Source organism: Denticeps clupeoides, chromosome 9 (assembly GCF_900700375.1).
Source record: "Denticeps clupeoides chromosome 9, fDenClu1.1, whole genome shotgun sequence".
Lineage (NCBI taxonomy): Eukaryota > Metazoa > Chordata > Actinopteri > Clupeiformes > Denticipitidae > Denticeps > Denticeps clupeoides.
In genome coordinates, this window is record NC_041715.1 from 17,936,054 (window position 1) to 17,949,109 (window position 13,056).

Below are 13,056 nucleotides of genomic sequence, written 5' to 3' on the forward strand. Positions count from 1 at the left end.
TGATGAAAGCCTGACAGGAAAAAGTTCATAAAAAAGTACATTATTAAAACTAAGAATTATTGAAGTATAAACTTCAATATATAAACTTCTTATATATTATAAATATATAATAATGTTTAAATGAACAAACTACAACAATGTATACCTAAATGTATATTCAAATTAAATAAATATAACAAAACTAAATATAAGTATATTTAGTTGAAAAAGACATTATTATTGGTATTATTATACGTTTTTCAATGAATACACATAGTGTATTCGATTATAGTAAAAAGAAAATTGTATTATATATTCCATTTATACAGAAATACTGATTATACATTTATTATAACTTTAAGAACCGTTCACATCCAACACAATGTGTATTTTTTTTGGTACCTTGTGGTACTTGGCCTTGAACCTTCTGCTTATGTAAAACCACTGACGCGATTAAGAAAATGAGGGTTAATGCCGTATGTCTTATGAGGAACAGATTGTGGGCTGGAAAGGGATGGGAATGATGTAAACTGGCCTTTCAGATGTTTCCAGAACAGCATGCCAAGTAAGTCCCAGTGCTTTTGTTTGGGCTCATGTTCGCTTGTTTATGAGAACGACTGTCTATTCAACACTGGTTGGCTCAGGGTTCCTATCAGAACCACCTGTCCAGTCTTCAGATGTGCTGAATGAAGACCCTGTCCCATCATGTCCACCTTCATGTGCAGTTTTAAAGTTGTTGGCGCAAAAAAAAAAACAAGTCATACATGTATGCAGATTGTGGGAATGAAACATAATAGCAAAACTATGGTTTCATGTTTTTACTCAATACAACATGCCAATTTACCAAGCCAATCATGACAGTCAGGACTATACATTGGACATGAACGTTGGCCAACATTTCCCACAGAGCTTGAAATCCCCACCGATGGCACTAGGACTGTAATAAATATTCAGGTGTTAAGAATTGCCATAAAAAGCCTGTGGGGGAAAAAGTCAATTTAACAAACAGATGCTTGTAGCTAATGACTTACTTGTCATTTTCTGTTAACGCTTACAATCAATGCGTCGATGCTCTGGAAACAAGGAATGCAGACACAAGTATATGTAAAGGCCACTATCCACATGTGCCGCAGTCCACTAATTCCTGCAGGCTATCGGCTCTGTAATGAACCACGCCGAGGGGAAAAAAGTCATTGTTTATGCACTCTCTCTCCCTCCATTTCCGTGTCTCCTGTGTGGGATATGAAAGGCTGAGCGGACTAGACTTGCGTTCAGAGTCACATTTCATTTCCCAACAACGAAGAGTGTAAAGAATCTCATGTGATTGGTGCCAAAAGATGAACAAATGAGCCCAGGACATGCTTCATGGTGTATGAATGACATCACCAAGTCCCGCAGTAGTATATAAGTGAAGTGTCCTTGATCGAACGTTTAACCTGCACCAGGCGACCCTTTGTAGACTTGGCTGACTCTCGCACCCTGGGTCCAATCTTTCAGCAGAAAGTAAACTGCAAGTTACCAAGTTAATATTATGTCTACGTTGAAACTTGCTCCATCCAAATCTAAAAGACATCTGAAGTTTCGATAGAGAAAGAGAGGAAACATCTGCGTGGAGAAATGCCGTTCCAGAAGGAGGCTGGCAAACGCTCTGGTAGGACAACAATCTCGGAAATCCTTCCAAGAAATGATTATTAATGAATTTCCTGTGCTGATGGAGGTGGTTTTTAATTGTGAACGCGCCAAATAAAAAGGATGCTGATCGAACGTTTCTTTGGAAAGTGTCCCGCTGATTTGTTTCTGCAATGACACCCATTTGTCATTGTCACAGAGTTTGACGTGAAGTGGCCGCTCTGTGTATCAGACACACCGGCACCCGGACCGGTGTGTTGCGGAATAAATTAGCACGTCTGCCGGCGGCAGCAGGGAGTGTGTGGTGGTACCGGGAGGCTCTGGCTCGTCTCATTTGAGCCCTGTCGGGGAGCAGTGGGGTGTGGCTCCAGCCTCCGGAATCGATGTCGTGGGTTCGTTCCTGTCAAGCCACCACCAGTCAAACGTGAAAAATAATAATAATACAATAAATAAATGCGCAGTGATTGTTTTTAAGTGGTATAAAACGAGTACAAATTACATTTTATAAACTATTAAATGTTTTTTCAAGAGCATGAAGAAAATAGTTTTAAAAGTTTAATTTACAGTGGGCCAGGCTGTATATACTTCAAAAACAACATATTTCAAAAGCAGCATTACATATTAAAAAAAGTTTATACATTATTATACACACAAACTGAGTGTCCATTCATGTGCATTACATCTCTGCTGAACACCAGAGAACAACCCGTGAATGTCATGAGCCTGTACAGATGCAGCCGTCTTCTGCCATTTGGAAATGTTGTAATAATGAGTTATGTGCACCCGCATGGTCAAAAAAATATTTATTTACTACTGGTAAACGTTTCTGTGAGACCCAAGATGATGAATTATGTTGGTAAAACACAAATTGATGGGGAGATGGTATTTTTTAAATAATTTTGTACATTAGATGTTGTACATGATCCAACAAGCTTCTCAATTTGAAAGTCAGTTTAATACATAGAAAGTCAGAGAAGTGAATGAAACTGCTAAACCTCTATTAATGCCATGTAACAGTAGAATGGTTCACTGGCCAGCTAGGAGATGCCGTACAATTTCCTAAAAACATACTAGTTTCTAGTTAGAGTGATGTGTAATTTTGTTGTAATTATGATTTTCCAACATCTGCAGCATATGGACAATAATACTATGCCATTAAGACAAGATACCAAATGCAGAAAGCTTCGTGCAGCTTTTTGTGTACGTTTTATATAATTTGATGTCAGAGTGCATGCCGGCTAAACAGGATACATACAGGTTGGCAAGTCTGGAAGAGGGAAGTGGAACCAACTGTGATCGTGGTTGCAGTTGTGGTTCTTTTCCCTCCTTTTTCCTTTGGACACAAATGGAACCACAGTTGAAGGGCATCTAGATTGTCTTTTGCCCAGATGGTGATCAGCACTTTTATGAAATTTTCTATTTAGAGCTGTTCCCTTATTAAACATATTTTTTAATGCTGGCTCTGATGCATGGTGGATGGCGTTTGAGGGTTCGATTCCTGGACACTACTGCCTGAAGTTTTCATGTGGGTTCCCTCTGGGTGCTCCAGTTTCCTTCCACAGTCCAAGAGCAGCAACAAGCATAAATTGCCCTTAGGATGTGTGAATGTATGTGTGGGTGGACGAATGGAACTGTTCCATAAAAAACTGTAACAGTAACCTTTCTTGCTGGGCCAGAACCCCATGGAAAGTTCCTACAATTTAAGCGACCAAAAAAGCAGCCTAATTGCATAACACCGTCAGAAATGCTAAAAATTAGAGGAGCGCGAAGTGATTTGAATAATTTGAATAATCTATACACTTTCACAAGGGGAAGACCGGGCACAAACGCTGATCCAGATAGAGTGAGCAGATTTGTTTAAACCTGTATGAGTAATGCCTCGGTATGATCAAAACCAAAATACGAGTCGGCAGACATGAGTGGCGTGCTGCGAGCAAGCTTCTTTAAACAGAGCGCCGTAAAGCCCAAAGGCAGCTTTTTCCACTCTGGCAGCCAGGTTTCTGATTGGTTACGGCCTGAAAGCGTATCGACGAGCGAGGTATATGATTACAGTGTCAATACCTGTTATACAGGCCATTTGAGTTGTTTATCACTAAAAGAAGAAAATCTGTTTTTGAACGGAGATGCTTTTCCAGACATAAATTTTGCACAGTGGCGGTAACTGTGGTGTACCTTCAGACATGTTGAAGCCATAATGGCGGGCAAATGAAATCTGCGGCCAGATCAGATTGGTAAATATTAAATTACATTGGTTTGGATTAACACAGTCAAATGTGACAGAAAGCATGTGTCTGTAGTCAGATTGGAATGTGATATGGCTAATCATACTGTAAAGCCAAGACAGAGTTAATCCCAGTCTTACCAGGATAGATGGGGCTTTAAGCAATTTTTTATTCATCAGACACATTGCTATGATCAAGTCATCACATTAGAGACAAGGAAGCATATACCAGTGTACTGCATATTTTTATGTTAAAAGACCAAAATGAATAAATTAAATAAATCAAATTAAAGATTAAAACTAATTTGACAAGATAAGATAAAAAAAATTAAAATATATATTTCAAATAGGATGTGACCAGTTTGTGGTTACCAGTATCTAATTTAATACAGGAAGAAAGCATTGAGAACAACATACAACTATTTCTATTTTGATTATGAGGAAACTGATTCCTTTTGGCAAGTGATACAAGAACAAACGTAGATTTTTTATAAAGCACCTCTGTCTTAATTTGATTAAAATACAGGATGATGACCTCAGGCAACTGCATCTCCAACTCCTGACAGGTCTGGAATGCAGCACCATTTCTTAAACGCACTTTACTGATCTCCTCATTAAATTCCAGTAATGCAGAAAATGGACATACTGCCAGCCAATGTGTGCGACAGTTCGACCAATGGAGACATGTCCACAAGTGCCAAAGCATTCTCTGCACCCGTAGCTTAAATGATACTTACACACCCGGGTGGTTACATGGCAGAAATGTACATATGGCGTCAGTTCATAATGAACTGAGAAAAGAGAGCTCAGCTACCCGTTTTTCCACGGGCCAAGGTTTTAGCAGACCATCACACAATTAGCATCACGATAGCTGAGGGCAATGCCAGTGGTCGAGGCCAGGTTTTGTCTCGGTGCGGTGAGAGGGAACCGTCTCCCTTCTCCAATGCGTCTCTGTCGGGAGTGAGTGATGTTGCTTGCACCGTACAATACGTCTGAGCACAGTTAGAGTTACCCGTGAAATGTGTTTAGAGATGGACTGATGGCTAACACAGTGCCTGCATTATAAGAAAATAAATAGGAGCAGTTTTATCCCACGCAAAGCGGTGAATGGGAAACCAGTTTCCGAGGTTCCCGAGCCAGGGAGGTAATGCAATGAGAACGCACTCTCCATTATATAGGAGACAGCGTTCCTCTGTTCAGATCAATAAAGATCTGAGTATTCAATTAAACTGTCTGGGGAGTTTTGCTGGCCTTACATATCTGTATTTACATCAGACCCATTACTGCGGTTCCTGTTCCTGAAATCACAGGCCGTTGGGAATTGAAGAGGCGACTTACAGAACAGGGCAACCAGGTTGGAGTGATATTGTTTTCCCCGCTTATGACATTAATGGTAAATTGAAGGTTTTTATCTTTTCCCATTTGGAAATGAGCTTCGTTCCTGTCCAATCACCACGACATGCTTGTAAAAGGCCTCTGGTCCATACACACTGTCCCCATAAAGCTGGCCATGATCTGACGACGTCTAAACATGTTTGACAATCAACAGCACTTGTGGAGGACTCTCTGCCAAAATCCAAATGGGCAGTAATTGTGAATGTCAGGTGGAATTAGTGGAGGAATAAATAGTATTTTACTTGGTGCAAGATACCAACAAAGCCAGAAGTGGAGGAAAAAAACCTCCTCAATCTCTTCCCACTGTGAGGCCTTTTTCCCACCAAATGATCCCCAGTAGAGAGACCAAGTTGTGACAGCGATTAACTGGGGAAACATGTTGTACATAATGGTGACCAACAGTGGAATTAGTGGCAGAAGAATTTTGCATTAGTTTATTAGCCACGTCACTGGATGCATCTGGGATGCAGGTGTTAGCAGATGAACAGTGGAGCGATCTGGTTGTGTTCCACTCCAGATGTTCATAATCTACACCTAAATCAGTATACAGCACTGCTGTGTTAAAGAACCTGTTCCAAAGCACAATCAGAAACAGGAACTTTCAGGAACTGGAACTAATGGGACTTTGAGTTCTTGTTGTACATTTGGAAGTAACTGGACCAAGCACTGACAACAATATGTTGTGCTTGTTGGCCTGATTCCTTACATTGACCTCATGCTCCCTAGCACTGTCTTGAGAAAAAAAAAAAAACCTCTTCTGCTTCCTTTTAGTTCCGTCCAGCTCATGCTGGATCTTGTTCTCGGCCCAGATGTTACCTCATTCATCCACGGTTCCATTTTTATTCAACTCTGACTCTGTTTTATGCCTGTATGTAAGATGTCACAATTTGTTACCATTGCAAGACCATACGTTGGTCCGTGACTGGAATCTTTTGAGAAGTAGGAAATAATGGGAAAACATGGTGTGCAGTAACAAAATTTGTAATTGAAACAGTTGCTCATCGGAAAGGCCCTTAAATGTTCTCACCTCATGAAGATGCTACAAGTAATAAATTATGTAATAAATAATTTTTGCTTCGCATTTATGTATTTTATAAGCTGCAGCATTTAAAAAATACTATTTGCCTATATATACTCTTCACATGCACATTCTATTGTGTGCAACAATTTCAGTAGCTACACAATACATTCTGTGCAATGCAATGAGTGTAACCAGTAAATAATGACATTGCAAGTGGAAAGCCAGCAGACTGAGTAATGATCTGTTATTACACAAAAAAAAGAAACTAAAAAAATGCACCCTCCATAATCTGTGCACAAGGCAAATGGCCTTCATCAGAAACGGCCTCATATAAACTTTCCCATCAGAAAAGGAAGGATTAATACTTCGCTCTAATTTGAATACAGTCCAGTCCATAGAAAAATTCCCAAAGACTTAGTGAGACTGTGGCTGGGCCGGATTTCTTGGTGGCAAGCTGGAAAGGATTGGTCATGTCTGAGGAGCATGGAAACATCCTGAAAATGAGGAGACAGAGGGAGGAGAGGCTAATGAAAAGAACCGGATCATTCTTAAAATGCTACGGCTTTGTGGATTTGGAGAACATTAAAGGCCTCGTCCTCTGGATGGTGCCCTGTGGTGATGCCTGCATCTCTGGGCCTGTGGTCCTGAGGTCAGAGCCGTCCCAGGCCTGTGTTGTTATATAAGTGAATTATGGCAGATTCCTCAGGCTTCCTCTTAATGTTTCTGCACTTGTGGGCTCCCCTCTCAGCAGGCAGCTTCCCGGCTACTCTGTGGTGCCTTTGTCTGCTGTCCGGTGTGGTCCGTAGGGAGTCTAAACCGGCCCACCACACTGGTGTCCAGATGTCTTATCCTTGCGCCAGCGTGACCCAGACCTGTGGTTCTCGCCTCAAATTGGTCTTTTTTTGCGGTTTCATATGCATGCTGACACACAAGCAGCTTGAAAGAATGAAAGTCTTTGCCTCATGCATTCATCTAAAAAAATGGCCTCAGTCGTCCTCACGAAATGGACAGTTTTTCACAAAAAGGCCACTGAGCCAGGATGCAGCACGCAGGCAGTCTATCACAGCCGTGACACCTCCACTTGCCTCGGTCCGGGTCATTGCGGAAGCTTTGAAAAATTGTAACAGCAATGCTAGTCAGTAAAGGAGAGTCTATCACTGACGTCCAGTCCACACCGTAAAACTCAGAAATAATAAAAACAGGAGGACCTCAGTAAATCTTCTATATGGTTGATCTCTGCTTTTGATCTCCGGTGGCAGCACCGCATGAAAAAATACATTCATTACAAGATCAGAGAGCGGGAGCCAGGGAGAAGAATGTCTTGGTACAGAATTGAGCTTTTGAACCAGTAGATCCTGTGACTTGTTGTTTTAGGAGTACTGAGATATATGGTATAAAACAGAGTAATATATTAATAAATGAGTGCTGGATGGTTTGGGTTCACTTGTCCCCTTAAACGGGAGGATGGTTGCAAATCAACCTTTGTCCTTTGGATAACTTTTCACTCATGATGCAAGCAGTGACTTTCTGGACAGATGATGCCCACAGTGAAATGTGTCCTCTGCATTTAACCATCACTCATCGTGAGCATTAAAGGTGCCCAGGGAGCAGTGTGTGGGGACGGTGCTTTGCTCATTGGCACCTCCGTGGCACCACAACTATCATTGAACAGTTGATAAATATAAAAATGATCGAACCTTAACCCAGTAGTGAAGCTATGGAATATTTTGGAGTGACATTTGAATGCATTTCCTTATCGTCCAATCACTTTATATCATTGAACACTATTTGTGTGTGAGTGTGTCCATCTGTATTTTGAAACAAAGGCAACCAGCTATACTTTATCCATCGGTGTAGTTATTTTCGGTCACCCAGAACACGATCTGTAATGATGTTGATACGGGAGGAGCCAAATGATTGACAAATGTCACTCACTCCTTATTCTGGATGTTTTAAACCAGCACCCACCAGTATGTCCCATGTGCAAACATCATTAATGACCCTGTTTCTTTTTGTTTTATCAATTTATACATGTCAATTATTTGGCTTTAGACAAACTGAGCCTTGCACTGGACTTGGTCTTCTTCCTCCATTCCCTGCTCCCGTTAAGGGTCGCCACAGTGGATCAACAAGCCTGGCTCCCTGCAAAATCAACATGTGACACAGCCCTCCCCATTTACCTAACCTCGGGATGGGACCTAACACACCGTCACACACGTCCCCAGTGTCTGGGTTCTATAACTGCGCTTAGTGCCTTGGTCACTATTCTGCATTCTTCAGGTGGAAAATATTTGTTATTGCTATTTATATTCTATTTTCCCACTCAGTTGTACTACCTTAAATTCATACTTGTTGTCTCATGTTCATATCTGACCCTGTTGCAATCATAAGAATGAACAAGGAGAATTTCTTTCGGAAGAATGGCATCCATCACCCGCTGTAGAATCTGAGCCAAGGACAGACTTAATGAGGTATTTTATTTAAATTGTCACCAATCTTTATTTTGTCTTAGGCTTTGTATCACTTTTATAAATGTTTCGCTCGGAAACAAGCTCTAAAGCAGCCATGACAAATAACTAGTCCACTATCTAAAATCAATTAACAGTGTGAAGGGGCAACCTTCTTCATGGTGGACATCAGAGGACCAGCTGTTCCACCCCCAAGCTTGTTGACTCAGAGACGTAGCCACTCCAACTTTCTAAAGGCAAACACAATTATATGTTCATTCAATATCTGGCACTTTGAAACGGCCGCTTCATGATGTATTGTTGTGATTCAGCTTAGGGTTTCAGTGTAATGAGTTCATGTTGGTATGCGCATATCTAAGCAACCCTGATGTAATGGACCCAGAGTGCAGCACTCAGAGCTGAGGAATGCTGCCTGGAGACTGAAGTGTCCATCCTCAATCTTAGTCAGACGTTTGGAAAGCCGTCATTGTGCTTGAGTGGATCCTATTGTAAGCACAGGCATTGATAATGCAAACAAGACGTAAGAGCAGGCATTAATTATCATGCCTAAGCACAGGAACTGATCATTTCAAGGGTGTTTAACTCGACACTTAATTCAGTAAGTGTAAACATGATATAAACGTGTCACGTCTGAGGGTCTGACGGGGGAGGGAAGCGCAGGAGAAGGACATCTAGGCAAAAACAGGGATTTATTAAACACAAAGGAAACTCAAACGTTGCATGAGGGCCGAACAGGAAACAAAAGGTGAAAGAATTAATGCAGCCGTGTCGTCCTGCGGCTGCTCTCTGTATTTAACCAGTCCTGATCGCCCCTGCTCGGCAAGCCGCAGGTGATCACAAAAATGATCAGCCGTCACAAAAATGTCATGATAAGTGTTAAAAATATACCATTTTCATTTATTTGTGTAAAGTGCTGTTTCTGTGTTTGTAGAGGACAGTTTTTTTGTCTATAACTTTGTAATCAGCAGATGGTTTTTCTTCAGAAATCATTTATAGAAAAAAATCCAAATAAGTAAATAAACAAATAAACAGGACGTTTATTAACAATTAACTCAAATTGTTATTGACAGTAATTATTAACAATAACCTGGAACATCTCAGTCAACATTGAGGGTCAATTTAATACATTGGTATCTACACAGAGATAGCATCTCCATAGAGAGGAGCACAGAGACATTACATGATTCTTCAGTAGATACTGCTTCAACTGAATAAATATTTCTATATGTCAACTTTGATTAATTAGGTAAAAACTAAACACAATTTTTGCTCTAAAACCTTTTAACGTATCTGTATAAGGGATAATCTGTGGCGAGGTGTTTGCTAAAGGATTTTAACACATGACATTGAGGCAAGAACCACATGAGGCAAGTCCACTCACGCCCTGAGAAAAAAAAGGCCATTTTCCAATTTGCTGCTGAATGCATTAGTTCTTATTACTTTAATGTGTTAAATAACAGATTCTATAGTTACTATGGTTACAAACAAATTCATGTTTATTAATTGATTAAGTAATTAAGCTTGACCAGGACTTTCCCAGGACTTACCCATAAGAATAATGTATTTACCCAAAGATGGAATAATACCGAATTACTTCAATGGTGGATTGATGTTCTATTTCAAGTTTGGCCTCATCTTTGATGCAACCGTACAATCCTGTCAGCATAAAACAATGCAACCTTTTAACTTTCCTGCTACTTACTCTCCTTTAGGTGATTTATTATAACCTCAGCACCAACCTACAGGTCTGGAAATCAAATTAAAAAGGGGGTTTAAATGCTAATTTCCTCATATGAATTTTTAATGGGATACATGTTTTTGCATGAGAATATTACTGTTAGTTTTTTTTTTTTTTTTTTTGGTAGGCAGTGGCTTTTTCCGAGATGGTTTGCATATTCCTATGTCTCGGAGTCAAGTGATAATGAACTTCCAGTGAGATTAGCATAGTGCCTAAAGTAGCTGCAATAATTGTGGAAATGGCCCACTTTCTTTTTGTGTTTGATATTTCCAGACCTTGAAAAGGATTAAAAAGTATGAAATGAAAAATAGAAAGCTTTCCCTCCTTTGTACAACCATAAGGGTAAAAAAAAAAAATCATTGCGGAGCATTTGTGATGATAATTTCCTATCCGCATCCGACAGATCATTTGTTCCGGCAGCAGGAAAGGGAGCTGTGTGTTAAACCCAGGGACCTGTTTCCTTCTCGAACTGACACCGAGTTTTCCCTGGGTTCCTGGGAGATTGACGAGCCCGTCCAGCCAGAGGTTCTGAGAAGGCCACCGCGGTGGTGTGCGGTGGGGCATCATCCATCCTGGCACATGCGCCCCGCAGATGCGTGCAACGAGGCTGACAAAACGTTATGACAGGGCCACAGTGGCCCTTGTGGCCCGGTACTCTGGATCAAAATGTGGAGCTCATCAAGTGTGGCTTCATCAGTCAGGCTGAATGGCTGCTTTCTGCCTTAAATTCATTACTCTTCTTGACAGGAGTCATTTTGCGCAGAACACTTTTGCCTCGATGCATTAAATTGTATTTTTCTATTGTTATTGAGAATTAATGGGCAGAAAATTCAATGCTGGTACCATCAAAACATTTCTTATGCGCAAAAAAAATCTCAAAAATGTGTTTTTTTTTTTTTTTTTCTTCAAAATGCCATCCACACACCCTGCAGTTTCACCAGGATATTTTGCCACTTACTGTATGTGTTTGCAAGGTGGTACTGGGGCTCCGGCCGCAGCTGCAAACAGCTTGACGCCTTTTAACAGGGGATGTGGAGACGGGCTGGTCGCTTCTCGGAGGGATTCCTTGCAGCCTTGTTTAAAAAGCGCTGATATCTGAACCCACAATCCCCCGACCCGCGTCCGTGTTTTGGCTTAAAGTACTCCTCAAGTCATTTTTATTACATTTTTTCGAAAAGCCGAGAACCCACGGAGATCCACGGTGTTCGGGATTAAAGCATGTTAAGACGCGGCCGCTCCAGGGATTTCTGCCACATCCTGCGCTACAGAACAAAAACAGATCGACATTATGACCCGCAGGCCGAGGCTCCCTGCGCCGCAGAGACACCGCAGGCATTAAAGCCCTGTCATGTGCGCCCTTAAAATAGAGCAAACCTGCAGTACGTCCGCACTGTCTGCTCAGATCTGCTCGTAATGCTCGGGAGATTTTACTTAAAAACCGCGTGTGCACGTGTAGGAATGACTGCGAGACTCGCCAGTTTACATCCCGCCTCCGTCTCTCTGCCTGCCCTGGCTGAACCTGCAAGAGAACTTTTTATTTTGTGCCCCCTGTTTCAGCCACGAGAGCGCATCTGCCCCGGCACATCTGGTCCTTCTCAACCTTTCAGTCAGCAGTCAGCTGGCGACGGCCACATTCGACCGGCCTGGAAAGCCCAAAGTTCGGTTGCATTAAGATCACATAATAAATCCAGCTACTAACTATGCATGTAAGGATATGAAATGTTTTATTGAGGCTGGCCTGGTCTGTCCCGGGGCCTTTGCTTTGTAGGATATTTGTAATGCACCGAGGACAGGAGTGCCGTGCCGTGTACCAGACAATTGAAGGCTGGTGGCCACATGTGCGATGTCGAACCCATAAACCTTCAATTGTTTTTTTTTTTCTCAAAGCAACAGGCATTTCCATACAATTTATGATAAGTGAGAAATGGAGCAATAACCTTGTTACTTAAAAGAGTCAAACCATACATTTCAGTTCTTATAACTGTTAAATAAATTAGATAAGCACAAAAAAAAGAGTGTTTAAAAGGCTCTTTATGTCCGAGGAGCATTACAGCATGGATCAATAACCAGCTCCAATATTCCTTTATATCATACTGTGCCTTTAAAAGGGTGTAAAAATGATGGGTAAACATTTGTCAATTTGTTTTTAGAAAAATCAATGCGCTTTGTCATTAAACCGTTTCAACCCAGTCTCCACGAGAAGAAAACACTTTTGTAGATTTGTAGAATAGACACAGGCAGAGCCTGCCCACTCCGATCTTATGAGTTAAATACTTCTTTCACATATTGATTTTTTCACAATATTACTTAAATCGAACAATCAGTAGTAGAAATGTGCCGAACATCTACCAATGCTCTTTTTGATATAATGTTAGCTTTTAGAAAAAAACACACTAACAAATGAGGCCCAATTTGGGTAACGATCTAGCCGACCGCGCCCACACTTTAAGTTCATTACTTTCAGGAACAAGAAACAGTAAGATTTCTGCAGTCCTCAACTGAAGACGAGTGAAATGCATTTAGAGCGCATTAAAATGAAAGTCTATCCTCAGTTACGATCACATTTCGGCAATGTAGCACCTAATTAGGTTATATGAATTGTTGC